Below are 10,483 nucleotides of genomic sequence, written 5' to 3' on the forward strand. Positions count from 1 at the left end.
TTTTCATAGATGTTGATATTTCAAATAAAATTAAAAATAAGTGTCATAATTGAATATATACGGCGCAAAGTACAGCAAGATGCGGATGAAAATGTATGCCTTAAAAGTTACCACCGAAATTCGCTACGTATAAGAAGGTCAGAAAAATTTATTGCCTGTCTGTCTGAGATTGAAAAAAACATTCTCAAAACCAAGATGGGAATTAGGACAATACAGTAACAACAACAACAACAACGACAATAGCAATGTTAATAATGACAACAATAGTGACAATAGCAACAATAATAACCACTCTTAAGATTCTTAAGATTATAAACCTGGAAAATTACAGGACAAGTTATTACACCTGGAAAAGTTCAGGACAACTGATTATATCTGATGAGCTACAGAACAAGAACATTTTTTAGTTAAAATATTGCAGCTAAGGATAAAATCTGAATATTTAAAATTATTTAATTGAAATTTTCAAAGAAACATTATAATTAAAAAAGGTACCATCATTTTGTTAAAATATTGACACTTTTATAGGTGCAGGAGTGGCTGTGTGCTAACCAACCACATGGTTCTGGGTTCAGTCCCACTGTGTGGCATCTTGGGCAAGTGTCTTCTGCTATAGCCCCGGGCTGACCAATGCCTTGTGAGTGGATTTGGTAGACGGAAACTGAAAGAAGTCTGTCGTATATATGTATATATATATATATATTATATATATATAATATATATATATATGTGTGTGTGTGTATATATGTTTGTGTGTCTGTGTTTGTCTCCCTAGCATTGTTTGACAACCGATGCTGGTATGTTTATGTCCCCGTCACTTAGCGGTTCAGCAAAAGAGACCGATAGAATAAGTATGGGGCTTACAAAGAATAAGTCCCGGGGTCGATTTGCTCGACTAAAGGCGGTGCTCCAGCATGGCCACAGTCAAATGACTGAAACAAGTAAAAGAGAGTAAAAGAGAGTTTTATGTTGAACACTCGCTCTTGACGTATGTTGTTCGTGCATATCTCTTAAATATTTTAAAATGGGTCATACAACTCTTTGGTTTTCTCATCCCAGACGATTTGGACCAGGATCACGACAATGTCGAGTCTGTGCCAACACTCACTCCGAGAATATTCCAATGACATTGGATTTAAGAAACTTGACTAATGGTTAACGCAAACATGTCCTGAGGCTTGTTAAGAAACATTTAACTGGCTTAAAAGTCAATAAATAACATTGTAATATATAAAAAAAAAAAAATGGCGGTGCCCCAGCATGGCTACAGCTCATAACCTGAAACTAGATAAAATAAAAATAAAATCTATTAAAAAATGAGATCCAGAAGTACCAATATAGCTAAAGTCTTACGCAAAGTAGAATAATATATATGGTAGGCAAAAAATAGGAATTGGGTCAAGACTAAAAATGTGAAGGCAATAACTTAGGCAATAACTGAAGCAAATTTTACTGCGAATTTATTGCTATAGGTAGATTTTACTGTAACATATAACTAATTTTTGTAATATTCTATTTATTGGGATCTTTTCGGTTTGAACGGCAGTTTTTAACATAATTTCTAGGTAACTAAAGAATTTTAAACTTCGTATACTGGTAGAATGTGTTTATAAAACATCTTTTTCTCTTGGCTTTATTGAGAAAATTCTATAGTTTGTAAGATATTTGTTGTTTTTTTTTCTTCAATTTCTGCAATTTCAACCAATCAGTGACGTCTATGGAGTTAAAAAGCATTCTGTGCCATATGAATATGTCTCTCGTTTAAGAAACAGATTGGGTTTATTTACATTTGTGAAGAAAAAAAGATACCCTTCCCCCACCCCCAAACCCTAACCCTAAAAGAGATTGAAATGCAATAGATCGATTTTAGGGTCATAATTATGGGTGACAATTTCATATGACACCGCTAGAAAAAACTACCGTTCAATCTGAAAAGATCCATTTATTGTACTTACTAATTATGTACTACTATTATTTTTATAACCTATTTTCAAATTCCTAATTATTAATTAATAATTAAAAAAATGAATTTTTTAAAGTGCAAAGATATTTTTAGTTTTTAAAAATATTTAATAGAAGTAACAAGTAATACCGAATAGAAGTAATAACTTGTAATAAAATTTTTAGTTTTAATAAAAGCTAATCTATATATATAAAACTGTAGTTGTGTGAGTGTCTGTCTCCTACGATTTAGATTCCTAACTACTCCCACATTTTGCGGTGCAGTTTAACCAAAACCGGGTATCTTATAGTCGTGATTCATATCGAGCCCTTCTGGGTATTAGCGCGTGTCTACGATGAGTCTACGATTTAAAAAAAAATTTACCATCATTTTTTTTCCATTTTAATGCATTTGTTCGCTATTATATAAAGGAAGTAACTCTCTAAAAATGTCTACGATGAGTCAACGATTTAAAAAAAAAATTACCATCATTTTTTATTCCATTTTTAATGCATTTTTTTGCTATAACTCTCTAAAAATGCTTATATAGTTATTTCCCTTACAAACCCGAGCAACGCCGGGCGATACTGCTAGTATTTTCTAAATCTAAATATTTTATTTGAAATTTTATCCTTAGCTTCAATATTTTAAGTAAACATTTTCTTGTTCTGTACTTTACCAGATGTAATGAGTTGTCCTGAACTTTTCCAAGTGTAGTAACTTGTCCTGTACTTTTCCAGGTTTATAATCTTAAGAATATTCTCTTGCTCACATTTCCCCATGTAATATACATACACACACACACACACACATATACACGCATATATACATACATACACACATGTACACATAAATACATTCACACATATGTATACATATATATACATACACACATACATATATTTGCACATATGCATACACACACATATATCCATACATACATATATACATACACATATATACATATACATACACAAACACACACACACACACACACATATATGTATCTATACACAAACACATATATACATATATATGTACACACATACACATATACATATATATTTTCTAGTTCGTACGCACCTATATATTTGCACACGCATTCACACCTCTATATCTATATATATACCTAAATACATATGCATACATACACACATATATATATATGTATCTACGCTACTCAAGTATTTAAGTTCACATATACACTGGTAGTATATCTGTGAGGGTTGTTCTTCTCTTCAACGATCGAATGATTGAAAGTGTGGGTGTCATCCACTTCTATTTGGATATATGCATCTTTTTTTTTATAGAGAGAATCCCGTTATTGAAGGGTGAAATATTATTTTTTTTTTGTGTTCAGTGGTGGTTTGTACTTTCTAATGAAGAATTCTTCATTATATTTCTGGAACTCTTAGTTGTTCGACCATAACTTAAAAAAGGGGAAGATTATGAATTTTCCCTTTCCTCATGACGCAAAGTGTTCACTGCAAGTGATGTTTCTGACAGACGGGTCTCTAGCTTGTTGTTTATGTACACGAACTCTGTTATATAGTCCCATTCTGGTTTCACTAATGTAGTATTCTTTACATTGTGAGCAAGTTGATTCAGCACTTAGAAAAGAATTTGAAAAACATTATATTTCTTACCAAACGTCAACTATTCAAAAGGAATCAGCAGGAGAGGACTTTCATAAGCCCTTCATAAAACACTCCTTAAACACCCCACCACCTCCAAACTCCACTGTCAGTCAATTATCATTTACTATTTTCTTTTCGCTCTTATTCATCAACACTACTTCACTCCCACACTTAACAAACCCAGCCCCACCCCAGATACACCCAAGTCTCTTATACATAGAATCACACACCACAATACAACCTGAGATCAGTTTGACAATCGTCACCGACGAATGTGAGAAAATTCTACGGAAAAGTTAACAAAGAATGTTTAAAAAACTTACCGAAGTAAACAAAGAACTTACGAGATTTATAAACCAAACTATAAAATTATATTGTTACGGTTGGCTAAGTGCATTTCGGGTTTAATTAGTGTAGTGTTTCTGGTGACCCACATCGTGGATATGGTTCCAGTATGTCTGGTGAAAATGTGACAGTCTTTTGTCTAATGGAGGACTAATGGGTTTTGGAATGACCTGTGACCTCGTGCGGCTGAGAAGAGGGTCAGGAGAATGTGAAAGAAAAGGGACAGATTAAGGGCTGAGAGCAAATAGAGATAGAGTATAAGCAGTAAGGGACGGATGGAGAGGCTAAGTCTGGCAGGCGATAGCGATAGAGTAAGAGCAGAGGGCAAATAGAAAGGATAAGCAGTAAGGGACAGATAGAGAGGCTAAGGGATTGAGGCGATATAGATAGAGTAAGGAATCAGAGAGCAGTTAGAGAGGGTAGGAGCGATATAGACAGAGGGAGATGAGGGAGTGGAAGTCAGGACAAGGAAGTGAGGTTCTGGGGAGTCGTTGAGCGGTCGTCGAAGAACACAGACGGACTCTGGAGGTCAGAGCGAGTGGATGGAACCTTGGATTTAAGGAGCAAGCGTTGGAATTCCTGGGAGCGAGCTGGGATGCGAGGAGGCCTAGGAGCAAGCGATTGGGATATGTACAGAAGGATTTGGCAGTATTCAGAGGAATTGGCAGGATTGAGAGGAATGGGACACTGGCAGATTCAATTAGGAATTGAGGTATGTGTTGTGCATTGATATGTGTCACGGTGTATTGAACAGTGAAGAGAACAGTCAAGGACTCTGTCGATATGTCGATTATCGAGTTGTGGTATTAATTTTTCAGAATTGAGTAAAGGACTTGTTGATGTGACTTTATCTGTGATGTTCAGAAAGAGACTTTAAAGAACTGTTGTCTTCGGACGTGTACTCTTGAAATGCTGTTGTATTATGCGTTGATCTGTTGCATGATGTATTGAGTAGTCACGTGCATGTCTTCCTTTAAATGTCTGCCTTAAATGTATTTGATGTGTAGCAATTGATTGTCATATAAACTAGTAGTTGTTGAATATAAGCCAGTGTCTCTGTTGCCTTGCCTCTCTTTGGGTTGTATCTCGGGTTGTGCCTCCGTATCTCTGTGTTGCGGTTGTGGTTGTATCTGTATCTCTCCTCTCTCCTCCTCTTTGGGTTCCGTGGCGGAGCTAGTGGGCCGTTCGGGGCGAGCGACGACGGCGGGCGATCCCGTCCGTTTCGTAACAATATTATTAAAAAATTAAAAAGATTAAATTGATTAAAACTACCAGTGAAGTCATTCAACTCCTTCATCAAGTACACACACACACACACACACACATATATATATACATATATATATATATATATATATATATATATATATATATATATATATATATATATATATATATATATATATATATATATATATATATATATACACACATACATACATACATACATACCGGAGTATGCACATAAATGTGAAACAAGTTATCCAGGCACAGAATGTCAGTCCAAGATGTGGGCTGACGACGAAACCGTTCAGCACGCTTTTGTACAATGTCGGGAGCTGTCAAGCTTGATAAGCTATGTACAACACGTGTTGTCGCATATGGGAGGAGTACGGCTATCGGCTGGATCTATAAAAAGGATGCTACCGCCAGCTGGACTCTCAAAGGAAGGTGAGGCATGTTTTCTCTGTACGGTTGCAGTATTGAAAGAGGGCGCGCGCATGGAGATCTAGATTGGAATGTATCGTGACAGGATCCTTTGTCTCTGGCCCTGGGTTACTAACTTACTTCAGGTACCATCTGAATTTTTGTGAGAGGCCACCATTGTTGGTGGTACTCTTTTACTCTTTTACTCTTTTACTTGTTTCAGTCATTTGACTGTGGCCATGCTGGAGCACCGCCTTTAATCGAGCAAATCGACCCCGGGACTTATTCTTTGTAAGCCCAGTACTTATTCTATCGGTCTCTTTTGCAGAACCGCTAAGTGACGGCGATGTAAACACACCAGCATCGGTTGTCAAGCAATGCGAGGGGGACAAACACAGACACACAAACACACACACACACATACATATATATACATATATACGACAGGCTTCTTTCAGTTTCCGTCTACCAAATCCACTCACAAGGCATTGGTCGGCCCGGGGCTATAGCAGAAGACACTTGCCCAAGATGCCACGCAGTGGGACTGAACCCGGAACATGTGGTTGGTTAGCAAGCTACTTACCACACAGCCACCCCTGCGTAGTGAATTATTGAAAAATGAAAAAGTTATGCTGAGGCTACTGCAAAATTGAAAGACATTGTGAGAGACGGAATTGGTTGGTCGTTATAATTTTGTAAAGACTGTAACTGAGAAAAACATTTATTTGAAATTTTTATGGGAAAAAAAAAGGAAAAACAAATAAATATTGCAACTGATTTCTTTATTACCCACAGGGGGGCTAAATATATATATGGGACAATACACACATGCGGGGACACTCAACACATGAAAGAATGGAACAGTGAAATTATACAATGAAGATGGAATGGCCACCCCAGCCCCGCTCCGGGGTGGTTACGTTATTTCGATTATTTCAACACTTTTTTTCAAAATTATTTCAACATTTTTCAAAAGTTCTTTCCACAATTATCTCCACAGTTTTTCAAAATTTTTCAACATCAAAAGTTCTTTACAAAATTATCTCAACAGTTCTATACAACATAAAACTCGGATCTTTTCGGTTTGAACGGCAGTTTTTTCTAGTGGTGTCATATGAAATTGTCACCCATAATTATGACCCTAGTATCGATCTATTGCATTTCAATCTGTTTTAGGGTTAGGGTTAGTGGTGGGGGGAAGGGTATCTTTTTTTCTTCAGAAATGTAAATAAACCCAATCTGTTTCTTAAACGAGGGACATATTCATACGGCACAGAATGTTTTCACCTCAATAGACGTCACTGATTGGTTGAAATTGCAGAAAAAAAACAACAAATATCTTACAAACTGTAGAATTTTCTCAATAAAACCAAGAGAAAAAGATGTTTTATAAACACATTCTACCAGTATACGAAGTTTAAAAGTGTTTAGTTACGTGGAAATTATTTTTAAAAACTGCCGTTCAAACCGAAAAGATCCTAAAACTCTACTTACCATTTTATATAGTTCGTAATTTCCTCATAATTCACCACTGGAGCGCTGGGTTCGAAATTCACCTCGGGGCCCCAGTGGGTTTATATCTGATGGGAAAGCCTCTTTTAACTTTCTGTACTTATCTTTTTCCATTAAAATCCATCTCGTCTCCTTATCGTAACCCTCCGAGAGGTCCACTTCAACAATGTCTTTCACTTTAGTTATTTTTCTTTCTATTTTTGGTGTCGACCGATATGTTATCAAATATAATTCTGTTCCTGTGTACCTCTTGCGTCTGTATGTCTGTTAATTTTTTTGTCTTTGTGACTCAGTACTGTCACTTGTCTGTTCTTGTATAGTTATTTTATAGCTGTATGTCTGTGTATTTAATTGTCTGCGAGTCTGCATGTTTGTGTGACTGTAAGTCTGCATGTTGTGTCTGTGTGTCTGTGCTCTCGGGTTCTGTGTCTTTTGGTTTCTGCATCTCTGTGTTATCTTTTACGCTTCCGTGTGTATGTATGACTGCGTGTTAATGCGTCTGCAAATCTGTCTGTTTGTGCGATTGTGAGTTTGTATGTTTATTTGGTGATGTTCTGCCTTCATCTTCTTTCCTCGGTGATCCCATTTGATCCTGTGATTTATATTTCTTTCCTTAGTCAACTTCCTAACTCTAACCCCTCCATTCTCTCTTCCTTAACTTCCTCAAAATCAGCTCTCTGTTCCTCTTCCTGTGTCTGTTTCTTCTCCTCTATCACGGCTTCTTGCGTTTCCATTTCTATGTTTTCCATAATTTCTGGGCACCTCTTTTGCCATATTCATAGCACTTTGCAGGTCTCCCCTCCAACAATATATCCAGCTTATCTGCGTTTGGCAGTTCCAGTGTCTCCGGTATTATAAGGTTGTCCCAAAAGTTTGTGTCATATATTCTTTGATTCGAAGCCGGCTGAATGGTACTTTGACCTGATTCGACAGCTTGCAGATCGATGGCAGAAAGTCTTGGAAAATAATGGTCTTTATTTTGAGGAATAATTTTTGTTGTTTTTGTTAGTACTTGGCGAGTAAAAATTCAATTTTCACAAGTGTTTACGAACTTTTGGGACAACCTAATATATCGTATACTGACTTGCCGTGAAAACCACCTCCAAACCATACCCTCAGCAATTTATTTGTTGGGTACTGTTATCATAACTGTTCTTGCTTCTTCTTTTGATCCACAGAAAATTGTTGCCATTACCCATTCTGGCTCTATTTTCGGCGGGTTCCTACCCACCCTAATCCTCGTTGGACATCTACCCAGCTGATTGCTGCCTCCGCCGATACAAATGTGATCTCTACAGACGGGTATGTCTTGCCTCTTGTGAAAAACGACACATCTTCTTTCAATTCCTTCAAACACCCTTCCATCTCCTCCTTCGTTGCGCTCTCCGTTCTTTTATTTTTCGTTGAAAACGATTTATATTCCACCCCCTTAATTTCCATTTTTGCCTTTTCCTCCTCTGATGAGGCCAACTTTACGTATGGCCCCTCTTTCTGTACCAGCTCTTGATCTTTTCCAAATTTCTCAGCCATGTCCTTCATTCCAGCGCATTTCGTATTGCTTCAGCAGGCCCGAGACGACAGAATCCCGACTCCCCCGTCGCTGTCGCATATGGCTTCATTTTCTCCGTCTCAGCAACGCCCACCAAGCAATGGTGGCGTTATATTCAAAAAATGCTGCAAAGCAGCACAAAACAACTCAACCAAAAAAAAAAAAATAATAAATAAAATAAAAAGAAAAACGCAGCGAAGCAAAAACACGTCCGAATTTATTTAAAGACTGTGAATGATTGAGAAAAAATATTTGGTTAATTTTTTTGTTTTAAAAAAAAGAAGGAAAAAAAGTAAATCCTGTAACTATTGAATGAACAGTCCTTAAAACATTTTCTTTAAGATGTAAGATGGAAAGGAAAAGAGAAGTCGCGATTAATCCTCGGAGCTGGGCTAGAAATTGTTAATTAAAATGTAAGGTTAAAAAAGAATAAAGGGAGATCACGGTTTCATCTCGGAGCGGGACCGAGATTGGCCATTTCATTTTCATTGTAATTTAATTCATTTTATATTCATCCTTTCATGTGTTTTTTTGTTCTCGCATGTCTGTGTATGTCCCAGCTGTGTTTAAGCCTTGTGCCTGTAATAAAGATTCAGCTAGCAAGCTAAGCTACTCAGACTGATGAAGAGCAATGACTCTGAAACTAGTCTCTGGTTGCTGGCTTTGCTGTGTGGAGGTGCTTATCTCCCCTGTTAGAAAACTTGACATAGAACGTTTGTGTCACATAGCCACTGGAAACGATGTTTCCTGGGGCTAAATAACAGTAGCATTCTTCCCTTTTCTGGGACTGCTACATTACGTTGGCAACAGACTATCACTTTATTGTGTTTCTTCTGTATAAGTCTCTCTGAGCGATTTAGAAATGCAATATTTCTAATATTATATATATATATATATATATATATATATATATATATATATACTAGCATTATGACCCGGCGTTGTCAGGTCTAGTGCTAATCAAGCATATTTGGTCTTTCATGAAAATCCTGCTCTCTTGTCATTCACTTGGTCTATCTCGTTAATTATTCCCTGTATTTCTCTAATCAAAAAAGCGCGCACGTTTGAAAGCCAAAAAGGTGTGATACATAACAAAGGGAGGGAAATGCAGAGTTTTAAAGAGTTATTTCCCTTGCTATGGTTTAATATCTTGAGATTAAACTTCTGGAGTTACGTCCCTTGTAGTAAAGACTTGTTACCTGAAACATAAGGGGTCGGTTTATCGATTTTTTTTTAATAGCTTTCAGGGGTTACTGGGGAAATGAAAAGATCTTCACAACCACCCTTGAACAGTTTTGAATGACTATAGAAAGTGCGAGCCCTCTAACTGAAAACTGTGGATTTGTATAAAGGATACACACACACACAGACATTTTGCCGTTTATATATATTTATATATATATATACTAGCAGTATCGCCCGGCGTTGCTCGGGTTTGTAAGGGAAATAACTATAAAGCATTTTTAGAGAGTTATAGCCAAAAAATAGCAAAAAAATGATGGTAAATTTTTTTTTTGATAGTTAAAAAGGTCGAGTTGCGTCCCCTGTGATTTGTGTTTCTGATTGTCGACCCCATGTCGAATTTACCGATCTTTTTCAGAACTGGGGGAACTTTTCAAAATTTTCGCTGCGTTAGTTTTGAATTATGACATTGGGCTATCTGTGTGTCAAGTCTCATCAGAATCAGTTGAAAGCCGTGGTCAGGGTGAGGGTACGAGAAAACAGACACACAGAAACACGCACAGACAAACTGCCGTTTATATATAGAGATATATATATATATATAATATATATATATATATGTATGTATGTATGTATGTATGTATGTATGTATGTATGTATGTATGTATG

The sequence above is a fragment of the Octopus sinensis genome, linkage group LG14 (genome assembly GCF_006345805.1).
Source record: "Octopus sinensis linkage group LG14, ASM634580v1, whole genome shotgun sequence".
NCBI lineage: Eukaryota > Metazoa > Mollusca > Cephalopoda > Octopoda > Octopodidae > Octopus > Octopus sinensis.